We start from the raw sequence: 12,915 nt of genomic DNA on the forward strand, positions 1-12,915 counted from the left end.
ATCCTCTGTTATTTCAAGGTGAAAAAAAAGCCAACCATTAAACAAAAGACAACTGTAATCATTTTTCAGCACTTAGTTGCTGTACAGGCAAAGCTGAAGTTGTACAATTTGTCCAAGTACTAAGAGATATATCACGTGCTGTGGAAAGAAAAAGAAAAAAGGAGAAGAAAAGGTTTTGGAGAAAATATTGATAATCTCTACCTACCTTGGAGCTTCTGTTTTTCTTGAAGCTTTTATATTAATTTCTCCAAGTTCCGTGAAAATCCAGGACAATAAATGATATTTCTATAAATAAAGAAATGCAACTTTTAGAGTGTCCTTTTAATGAGAAGGTTTAGATTAGAGGGGTAACTGTCAAATTGGATGGACAAATTACTCATGTACTTTTCCTTCCAAATTAATAGAAGCAACTATAGGTCAAGACTAGCTTGAAGGAAAGCACAGTCACTCAAGCTGAAAACCATTCTGAAGGCGGCATTAATGCCTTGGAACTATTCAATTAGCTAATCCCAGATGGTTGCCAGATATGCCGTCTAAACTTCCATTTCACTAACAAATGTCACAGTTAAGAAAATCTGAACTTTGGGAAATTCGGGGTGACTCCATGTGAAGGATAACTTCTGTTCTCATCACGATTTTATAGGAACCAGATAAGGAAGTGCAGTGTCAGATGAGGGGAAGCTTCATAGATGCCAAACAAGGAACGATTAGCACTCCCTGAGAAGTGAGACTTCAGTTGCTGATCACCCTGGAGATTCCCACGAGGGAGACACCCTCAACTTGAGAATCTCTGAAGTGCCTGCCGAGATTCAGGGTGCTAAGATCCAAAGGAGTGAATATTTACAAAATTGATGATAATTCAACAAATTAATGAAACTGAAGTTTATCATCAAATTTATGCAGTGCATAAAAATACCCTATGGGTCTAGCTCCCTGGTTCTTTTCTTTAATTAGAGAGTATAACCTAATTTTTTTTTCATACTCTGGGGAATTGCCATAGTGGTGTGATAAGACTGTTTGCAATTGTGCAGTGGTTCCTAACTATTTTTGAGTAAGAGAAACTTTTGATAAACTGATTAAAGTTTCTTCGGAAAAATAGGCATGTAGGCAATCACTTATTGCCAATCACATAATCTTTAGAAGGCATAAGAGGTTTCAGAAATCTTGTGGGCCGTCTATAGACAGCTAGAACAAAATCCTAGGTTGTGAAATACCTTGTAGTCTCTGATCTAGTATGAACACTCAGCTTTTCCACTATTTTAACTACATACAAACTAAGAATACATTTGAGGTTTTAATTTGGGTATGTGGAGAGAAGGAATGTTCCCTGTTATTGTCATTATATTCTATTGGCCCATGTTATTTCCTTCACAAAATTAAAAATGTGCAGGTCAAGTTTAGTTTAACTGCTAAGAAAGCCTCTCTCTCTATTTCTCTGTGTATTTTTTAATTTAGATTTAAAAATTTTAACAGAAATTCAAATTATTTTTTTATCAGCTCAAGGTAGGCAACTCTGATGGGAACCAATGCAGTTCTTCATAGGAGAAATGAATGAATGGGTGATTGGAGATTTCTGTAATAAGGGATAAATAAAATGACTGTTAATTATCCAGGAAATCATGCCCAGGAATCCCCGGTAGGCTTTGTTGAAGCTGCAGATTTTTTTTTTTCGCTGAAGGAAGCCAAAAGACAAAGTTCTCCTAAGAGAACTTAGGGCTTGGTGGCTCCAAGACAAGCATGGCCATCAGATAAGAGCTCGTATAGTGTGGTCCTTTCTTACTTTCTCCTGAGAGCAATAAATCCATTGAGTACATCCTTGGATCCCACATTACTGAAGAAGTGTTTGGTTTGTTTAACACCTGACAAAATACAGCAGCTTCATTTATCACAGATCCCAGGGACAAGGGATTTCCTTCCCTCCACCTGAACATGGTACTTACTGGCTGTGGTACTGCAGCTACTACAGTACCATCAAGAGTGTGTCGCCCCCTACGCTCAATAATTAACACTGACAATAAAAGCTAAATTAGCAGGTTCAGGCAGGTCTCATAATCACTCAAATGCCTTTGAGATTTTTGATGCATGTTTACAGGCACTACACCTAAAGAGAAGCAGCACAAGAGAGAAAGTTGTCAGTTTCCTTCTCTACTGTCCAGACTTGTTAATATGCAGGAAGGATGAGACCCCTGGATCCATGGTTATATATATGTGTATCTATCTATATGCACGTATATAATGCATATGTATATATGTGTATGTATATTTATATGTATATTCTATGTAAAGATATATATGATTAAACTAGTAAGCAAATTCTGTGTTTTTTTTTAATCATGTGTGCCCAAAAGCATCAAGAAAGTTTGGTCCAGGGGCAGAGCCTGTGGCTCAAAGGAGTAGGGTGCTGGACCCATATGCCGGAGGTGGCAGGTTCAAACCCAGTCGCAGCCAGAAACTGCAAAAAAAAAGAAAGAAAGAAAGTTTGGTCCAAAGCCCATTTACTTATTACAGATTCATGACTTTCAAAGAGTATATTTACCGTAGTAAAAAATAAAACACTAAACAGAGGATAAAATATTTTCTCATTGTCCCTACTACTAGAAAATTATTTCAATGAAATCATGACAAACAGATAGATTCATAATAACTATCATTTAATTATAATTATTTTTGCTAATAGCTGTCAATTTCAACAACTATGTTTATCAATAATAAGACTTCGTTTTCTTCTCAAAGGGAGACATAGAGCCAAGTTAAAAACATTTCCATCATACCGACTAAGTTCACTTAAAAGAAGGCAACTAGCATATTACATGACTGTAATTTATCTCAGAATTTTATTTTAACCAGGCAAAAAGACACACACCAAAAAAAATGGTTTCTTTCAGCGTTTCAAGAAGGTAGGAAAACAAAAACTTTGGGGACATTTAGTGTCCATCAGACAAACTGCTGAGCTGGGAGGTGATGGGGAATGGTAGAGTTCAAGCCCATTTTGAAGATGCTCCCAACAGGTAGTCTAAAGAGAAATGTGATGCAGCCTCTGATAAGGATAACGGATTTAGTTCATTATCTGCTGAAAACATTCTGCTCTGAGATGAAGTGTCCTCAGAGCAACAGGGAAAATTTCAACTTCCTTTAAAATTGGCAAGAAGGGTGGTTGGTGAAGTGAGTATCTATTACCCACAGGTACTAAAAACAATCAAACATAATAGCTGTCTTCTAAGGGATTACCCAGTTTTTAAATCAACCTTAAAAATTCAGGTCAGGCATCCAAGAGATGCAACTAATATCAACAAACACCCATTGAAATGAATCATGGAATCATTCCCCTCTAGAGCAACTTCAAAGAATGAAGGAAGGAAAATGACATAGTGATCTTTCAAAGTCTCAGTCCTTTTTTTGTCCTGTACCAACTGTTATACAGATTCCTAATGTCTTTAATAAATGGTCTTCAAGTTCCTATTTAAAATAAGCAACATATTCCTGGAAATACCCTCATCGAAATTCAGCGTAAGACTGTAAGATAGTTTCCTAGATAAACATAAAGAGTTTCAAAAGCTGTATGCTAAAATCCCAAAATAGCAAATTGAAAGTTCTAGCTCAGACTTTATAGACCTACAGAGTAATAAAATGATTCTGCTAAGTTATTATTTTTGACAGTGATTAGTACTTTATCTTACTTATGTAATAAATTTATGCACATTAAAATAACATTTTTGATTAGATTTGTTAAGCAAAATTTTCACTATAAAACAGCAGTTTTAGGTATAAGATAGTAAATCTGAAAAATAACTGGTAAAGGCATTTGGGGAGTACATCTCCATTATTTGGATAAGCTGATTTTCTTTTGTTTTTAATAAATTAACAAACTAGTGTAGAGTTTCCTGGAATGATAATATGGCTATTTTAAGATCACACAATTTTCAAGTCACTCACTTTTTTGATTAGTATTCTTGTCCATAAAAGCAAGGGGCTTAATAACGTTTAAAGTTTCTCTTAGCTTAGCTGACCGTGAAATGTATCATCCACATTGGGACACTCTTGACAGTAAAATGAAATGTCCTCAATAATTACACTGGGAAAATAGCCACAAACAGGGATGGTCTCACAGGAAGCAGAACATATAGTCATCCAACTTTTAGCCCACACATTTAATTTACTCTCAGCGATAGAAAAGGACTTGAACTGCTTTGTGCCAATTACAAGTTAATTACGTTACCAAAAGTCACTCCCATTAGCAAATAAATTTTTTATGTTATAAATTATGTGCTTCTAAAGGGATATAAAACAAGTTTTTGTCTTCTTTTGGGTTTAATTATTCTTTAAAATGTTGTTTACACTCTTGTTTGCTTAGCAAATCAACTTTTGCAATGACAAAAAAAGTTGAGGCAGATACTTACAAGTTCTACATTTCAAGTTAATATGTTCTAAATTGCATAGAAAGGGTTCTCTGCTTTCAAAAGCCACATTAAGTACACGGGCTACACAAAAGTTTCCAAAATCTCAGCCTCACTGAGATTTTATTCAATCTCATTAACAAGCATGACATTAACAATCACAAAGTTAGCTGATGATCACCAATGAAATACAATAGTTTCCTTGATTGATTGATTCTCTGTATTATATTTCTATTTACATGTATGCTCTGGGGCCACATTTCAGCTGAATAGCATGAAACAAAAACTTTATTGATAGCACAGACACTGGAAGGTGAGGAAATTTTCATCTATGTATATCTCAACCCAAATACATCATCAACACTCTTTTAATTGTTGTTTGCACTTTTTAAAAATACTTCTATGTTGATAATCTACTATTACATAATAAACCATCTTAGAGCTTAATAGCTTAAAGCAGAGCTTTTGCTGTAAAGGGCCAGATGGCAAATAGACTTTTGGGGCCACAAAGGAGGCAAAATGAAAGATACTATGTACATACTTATATAACAAGAGAAAAACATTCCTACAATTGGTTTTTTTTTGAGACAGTGTCACTTGGTCACCCTCAGTAGAGCGCTGTGGTGTCATAGCTCACAGCAACCTCAAACTGTTGGGCTCAAGCCATCCTCTTGCCTTAGTTTCCTGAGTAGCTGGGACTACAGGTACCCACCACAACACCTGGCTATTCTTTAGAGATGAGGACTCACTCTGGCTCAGGCTGGTCTCGAACTCCTGAGCTCAAGCAGTCCACCCCCTTCAGCCTCCCAGAATGCTAGACTTACAGATGTGATCCTGCAGAATTTTTATTTATGAAATTAAAAATAGAATAATAATAGCTGGATATATCTGCTATGGTCTAAGCCAACTGAGAAGATTTCCACATCAAAATCGTGGAAATCACTATCACTTGCACCAAAGCACTCACCCCACACACAGTGCCTTACATTCAGTAAGGGACCCCCAACTCTCAGATTTTCCCTGAGGAAAAATGTGCTTCATATTTGGTGCCCCAACTCTTATAGCTCCCATCTAAGTTACTGGCTCCTAAGACATCTACCTCTGGGAAAAGAAGATACTCAGCATTCACAGGTCCCTCAGGACCAAAGAGAACAAAGAAATGGTTTTAAATGGGCCCGTGAGCATGACTCACTACAGTTACTGCAGGCTCAGAGCAAGGAGAACAGATAAAAATATCCAGCTTCTAGCTTCTCCTGTGATGAGTGTGTATACTTTCCATTTGCTGTTTGGGAGGTCAGACTTCTAACCAGCTTCCATCTCAGCCAAAAGGGCAAATAATTATTAAAAACTTCAGGGCCCTGAATGGATAGGTGAGCAATTCCTATGGCCTCTTCCCCTTTCCCACAGCTTTATCCAGCAATAAACCAAGTCTCTTGTCAATCCCTGGAAGCAGTTGGTCCATGCATTGGGCACTTCAACTTTTACAGCTCTCACTTAAGGAACTAGATCCTATATCACCTAGTACTGAGAGCAGATGGGCTCAGTGTTTGTGAGAGCCCACAACTACAGAAAATAAAGAAGTGTTTTAAATGGGCAGAGGAACACTACTAGCAGCTATTTTTCCCTGGCTCAGAGCAGAGTGAACAGGCAAAAATACCCAGCTCTGGTTTCTCATAGGAAGGGATTTGACTGCTCACCTAATATCCCAACTTTCCCAGATGCTGCCCTGGGTGAGAATATTAATCAGCCTGCTTTAAGTATTAACAGGGTAGACAGTTAGTAGTACTCTGGGAGCCCAAATGGACATGTGTATACTTTCCACGGCTTTTTCCACCCCAAGTTCTCCCCAGAGTTAGAATCAAGCCTTCAGCTAACCTGTGCATCTGAGAGAGCCTATGAGACTCAGCTTTCACTAGGCCCCTGGGAATGACAAAGAGCAAAAAAGGGTGAAAAGACTGTGTGGTCTAAAAGAAAGTATAAGAATTTATCACAGACCAACAACCCAGATTAATGCAGAGCAAGTAGGACATAAATTCCAGCTTCCAGCAAATCCCTGAGTAGAGAAAGAACTAGATCACATGTCTATTACCACAATTTCTCTACATACTTCTTAATGTACTAGCTTTTACCTTACCTGTCTTGGGGTGCTGATGGGATTTGGCATACCCTGATCTCCTGAGTCCAGTAGGGAAAAAGCCAGTAGTTGGGACAAGCACAAAGGTTTTAGAGGTACCCAGAATCTCTGGTTAGGCCAATTGGTGAAGTTCAGCTTCTACATGAAGCCAGTCGGAGAAGACTATAGGAAGTGCATTTTATTTAATGCACAAAAGCAAAAACAGGGAGTTAAAATGAATAAACAAGAATAAATAATAAATGTATTTAATATTTTATTTAATGCACAATAAATTTTATTTAATGCACAAAAGAAAAAACAGGGAGTTAAAATGAATAAATAAGAATAAATAATAAATATATGTCCTAAATAAAAGAAAAATACATATCTCCAGAAAATAACCCTAGTAAAATGTAGGTAAATAATTTACCCAATAGGGAATTCAAAATCAAGAGGAGGAATGCAATGGAAAACTCAAATAAAGGTCATTAGAAATCATCCAGTTCATTTGTGGGAATACAATGTGTTGATTTTTTATACAATTTGGAATTGTATAAAAAACTACATCAAACTAATTAATATAGCTTTACAATATAGCTTACATCAAACTAATTAATATATCTTTCACCTCATTTAATTACTGTGTTAAGACATTTATGTTCTACACTTGATAGATTTGACCTGTACCCTTCATGATCTATGTGTGCATGATTTAATAAAAGTAAAAACAAAGAAATCATCCAGTTAGATAAACAGAAAGAAAAAAAGAATTAAAAAAGTGAAGATAGCTTAAAGGGTTTATGGGATACCATCAAAAGGACCAATTATACATTATAAGACTTTCAGAAGGAATAGAAAGAAATGAAAAGGTTATTTAAAGAAATAATGGTTGAAAACTTCCCAAACTTGGAGAAGGAAATAAACATTCACATTCAGGAAGCCCAAAGTTCCCCAAGTAAGATGAATTCAGAGAAACTCATACTAACACACATTCTAACTAAATTGTCAAAAGCTAAGACAAAAAGAGACTTTCAACAGCAGTAATGGAAAAAAGGCTTCTTACAAACAAGGAAACATCTAAATGATTATCAGTTGATTTTTGAGCAGAAACTTAATGGGCTAGAAGGAAGTGAGATGATATACTACAGTGCCAAAGCAGGGGGGACACTGGCAACCAAGAATCTTGTACACAGAAAACATTTCCTTCAATATTAAAAGGGAGATAAAAGCTTTCTTAGCTGAGGGAGATTATCACCACTACAGTTGCCTTCCAAGTAACAGTAAATGAAGTAAGTTCTTCAAGTTGAAATGAAAGGACACTAAACACCCACCTCTAAAAGAAAGAAAATTATATAAAAAAAAAGAAACTTCATTGTTAAAAGAAAAATATAAAGACAAAAACAATAGTATGTTAATATAAAAGTTGTGAGTAATTATTTTTAATTATACTATGAAAGTAAAAAGATGTTAGCACCCAAAACAGCTAAAACTAAGTTACATTATAGATACATAATATAAATAAATGTAAATTGGGATGTCAATAGCATATAATGTGGGTAGAAGTAAAGCTGACCGTTTTTGACTGCAAATGAAGCTGCTATCAGCTTAAAATAGATTGCTATGAGAAATTTTACATAAGTCTCTGGTTAACTACCAAGAAAATACCTATGGAAGTTACACAAAAGAAATAAAGAAAGCCTATCAATCAAAAAAAAAATACATTTGAAAACAGCAAGGGAGGAAAAGAAGGACAAAGGACCAACAAGACAAACAGAAAACAGTTAACAATATGACGATAGTAAATCCTTTCCTATCAATAATTTCTCTAAATGTAAATGGACTAAATTTTCCAATTAAAAGATAAAGAGTAGATTAGAGGACTAAAAAAACAAGAGTCAATAATATACTGTATATTTAAAAAAACCTCACTTTTAAATACAAAAACACATGTAGGCAGAACATGAAGGAATGGCATGTTCTACGCAAATGACAACCAAAAGAAAACAGGAGTGATCACACTTGTATGAGACAGAATAGACTGTAAGGTAAAAACTGTCTCCAGAAAAAAGAATGTCATTACATAATGATAAAAGGGTCAACTTACTCAATAGATGGGCTGCAACAAACTTACTAGGAGGGAAGTTTGTAGTAATAAATGCCTACATTGAAAAAGAAGAGAGCTGTCAAATAACCTAATTTAGCTTCTCAAGGACCTAGAAAGAGAACAAAGTAAAACCAAAGTTAGCAAAAGGAGGTAAACGATAAGAATCAGAGCAAAAATAAATCTAATAAATTACTTAATAATAATTATTGTATCCATCACTGGATTAAGAAGAACTGGACTGACTCAAGAAGAACTAGAAAGAACTGGTAACAAATATGGAAATTAAAATAGCAATCAAAAACCTCCAAATAAAAAGAAAATCATTCCTGGAAAAAGCAAATTGCCTTAAATAATTTGTTTATAGAATTACTTTAATTTTATTGTTTGAAATCTGTATATACTTCTTTCTTGCTTATTCCATATGTGAAATCTTAAAAGTGTGTATTCTCATTATTACTACATCTCTGAAACATTCCCTCCACATTTGTGTACAATTTTTGCTTTATACATTCTAAGGTGATGTTATTAAAAATCACAATGGTTCACAGCACTTATACAATGATTTTAAAGAATGCCCTTTATTAGATTAAAGATGAACTTAATGCATTGTCTCTTATATTATCTTGTCTAAGTTACATGATCCTTGTTTTCTGTGTCTGATTATGATAGAACTAGACAGATACATAACAGCTGATAGGTAGAGAGGAAATTGCCTGTTCTTTTAATGCTATCATTTCTGGGTCATTTGGGGTTAGGTATATATACAGAACATTGTTGAATTATTCTTTCTTACATAGTAAATCTTTAAATAAGAAAGGTATTGGTCCTGCCAATACCTATCAATCACAAGTATTGATCCGTATTTGTGTAATTACCAGAATCACAAAGACATATTATTCTTAATGACTCTCCTTTTATTTTTGTCTTCCATATTCAGTCTCTGTAGAGACTACTAAAAATTGCCAACACCAACTATATTGGCAAGTCATCATGGTGGGATATTGGGAAGAGTTTTCAATTAGCAATAATTATGCCATGGATAAACCCCATTGGCTATGATACCCCTGATACTACCCCTAAAGCTAACCTTAGTGATTCTCTTGCTTCATACAGTTTATTCAAGTATTTCTGTGTACTTCTTTTTTGTTTCCTCTTTATGTACCCTTGAAAATTGAGAATTATTTTTCAGTAGGTATAGTCAAAGAGGCACTTGTACAATAATATGAATATATAGTTTTAACCTTTAGCCACATTTCCCATTTCTGGCCAATATTTTTCTCAGTTCTTCTTTGACCAGGAAGTGTCTCTACTCTCATATGATGGTAGAGATATATAATAGCATATTATATATCTACTATACCTACTATTATATAACAGTATATGATGGAGTTTATTATAACACAATCCCAAATGTATTTCTACCAGAGTTCTTTCTGCTTCTGATTTTGCTTATGACAATAGTAAAAATAAGGATTCCCAGAGATGACTACCACTTCCCGGCTTCCATTCCCTTAAGTAATCTCCATTTATCTTGAATGTCCCTTCCATATTTGTGATAGTACCTGTCTAGTAGACTTTAGTTTTGATTGTGATTTTTTAGTCTTTTTTTTCTGTTTGTTTGTACATTGGACAGTAGCTTTATCTGGCCACTGGCCCAAAGCTGTTTGAAGCCTGAGATCATCCTAAGCTGTTTCATCTGGCAATGGTTTAGAGTAACAGCAATGACTTGCTAAAACTCCATTTTCAAAGATTCTCAGAAAATCAAAGAAGTTATCATCCTTCAGAAGCATTCTGATATGAGGAAACCTCAGAATAAATAACTCTTTTCTTATTTATTATTAATATTTTTAGGCTATTTAAAACCCAGTTCTTGCTTTGTCCCCAAGACAATCTCATAGAACAGGATACCACCTTAGTCACCTGCACTGGGAGGCCTGTCTTGAGCTTCTTCTATTCAACAACAAAGATAGTTGAGATAAGTGACCCTCAAAAAGGTAAAGGCTGAATATACAAATACAGCATCATGTAGCTATCAGAAATTTGATTGGAATTGGAAGAACTAAAACAGGACAACTTCTCAGACTCATAGGGAGGATATGTGTCTTTTGTATGTTCCTCTTGCTCAAAATCATATATAGTGCCTAAAATAGAATTCGCTCACATGGAATTTAACTACTTCATTTTATGTCCCAACTCCCTCAGAACTTCCTGAGAGATAGTTATGTGTTGGAAGTTCATGGTAAAGGTAACTTAACCAGAAATTGGGAAGGTGGGCATTGCCATTCTGAGGCTGCCCATAGATCCTCTTTTCATCCTTTCTCAAGGTGGCTAAAATGGTAAGTAATGAAAGCTACTTCTTTTTCCAAATACATACAAATATCTGAACAGAGAATGCCATGTTTTCTTTAAACCAATGAAAAATGTTCACCAGAAGAGTACTGCTAAACGGATGATGTTGGACATTGTGGCTCCAATTTTAAAAATTGGATTTTTAAAAAATATTTTCCTGTGCCATGGAAGTACAAGAATGTGAAAGAAAAAAGAATTCCATTAAGTTTACAAACTTTAGAATTAGATGGAAAGGCATTTCCATAGACCCCAAGAACAGAGAAATGCAAAATCCATCAGTGACTTGAGGTTAGAGAATTGGATGGATCCTGTTAGATCACTTCCATCTTGAAGTTTTATCATCCATGATATGGGGTTTGGTGAACCCCTGGGATCTTGTAAGACTTTGAGTCAAGATTTTTGTCCTCAAAATGATAGCTTTAAATGTTCTGATAAAATAACCTCGAAATTATACAGGACAGTATCTTCCAAACTTGTGTGAATTTCCCCATGAGTAAACATCCTTTAGACCTAGGAATATTTAAAATTAAATGTATAAATGGTTAAGAAAATTCAATCTGTAGCATTTATATATTTTGTTAAGCAGTCTGTGTTTCATTTTCATCTTTCATTTTATATACCAGTCGTATAGTACAAGTTTTGGCATATTAAAATAATGAGCTATTACAAATTCATATTGATTTACATGTGTGATTTATATACAGTTTTGAAGCATTTAGAACTCAATTTTTCATCATATATGTTCAAATTATCAGATACTTAAAAGTTATTTAAGTACTTAGAGATAGTTTGTTTATTAATTCAGACAGCCCAAGTACTTAGAAAGAAAGTATAAATTCAATGAAATTGTAAATGAAACCAAATATTTTCCAAAGGCAATTAGGTGGTTGGCAAAATTTGCTAGAATTTTAAATAGAATTATATGAAATGTAACTCAAACAAAAGCTTCTTGAAAGAGAAGACAGGCTCTTGTATTTGTAACTCTAATGGAATAAGAATTTTAAAACAATTAAAATTATGAATTGACTTTTCTGCATACAAAAACATCTTGGAAGTCACCCCCAAACTCTTATTTAATGTGCAAGTAGCAAATGTAACCCAGTTTTAGAAAAAGTTTCCTGTTTTACATAATTCAGTGCCTATTTAAACCTTAAGGCAGTGTGTTCAATCTTTCAAATTCCCTGCGTGGAGGCAGTATTTGGTCTTTACTTAGGAGGTTTGGGGTGGTGTTGATAAGCCTTCTATACAAAAAGCAAAGAAAAGGATATCCATTCATTGGCAAGAACATATGAAAAAATGCTTTAGTTACCCACAATGGTTCAGCATATAGTCCACTGCACATTTCTTCCCTAAACAGATATTTAGCTTCTAATGTAGATTACAGAATGTGGTTCAGAAGTACCCCCCATTGTTGGATCCAATGCAAGAAAACTCAAAAGACTTCTCAATTGCTACTCCAAGAGATTCTTCTCAAAAGTCTTCTACTTTAGGAACCAAAGCTGTATTAATAGCATGGTGCAGGCTGCATGTGTATTCGATGTAACAGACATTTGTTGGGACCTACTCTATCCAAAGCCAGAATGACAAAGCTCATAGTTTAGATTTCGAGGATATGGTATAGAAGTTGTGGCTTCCCATTCAGAAGAAAAGAGCAAGACATGTGTTGAGGGGATTGGTCAGGGATAGAGAGATAATCTGTGTATATGATCTGTGTCCCGGTTTTTCAGAAACTCGGAAGCCCAATGTTAGACAATGATCCAAACTGAGTAAGTGGTACAATGTGAAACTACTCCTTGTTAATACAGCATGATTTGGTGGAAATGCTGTATAGGGCATCATAGCCATGGGACAGCCTGACAAAATTGATGCTTTTTTTTTTTTTTTTTATTTAACACAAAACTATGACACATAAAAGCACACTATTTGAAGGGCTAACTTTAATGTCTCCTATGCTC

General features: G+C 34.9%; 1 pseudogene; it reads right to left on the minus strand.

The window, feature by feature from the left end:
- Positions 1-9,548: 9,548 nt before the first annotated feature.
- LOC128564244 (uncharacterized) lies at positions 9,549-9,680 on the minus strand (annotated as a pseudogene).
- Positions 9,681-12,915: the final 3,235 nt, after the last annotated feature.

The sequence above is a fragment of the Nycticebus coucang genome, chromosome 13, assembly GCF_027406575.1.
Source record: "Nycticebus coucang isolate mNycCou1 chromosome 13, mNycCou1.pri, whole genome shotgun sequence".
Taxonomy (NCBI): Eukaryota; Metazoa; Chordata; class Mammalia; order Primates; family Lorisidae; genus Nycticebus; species Nycticebus coucang.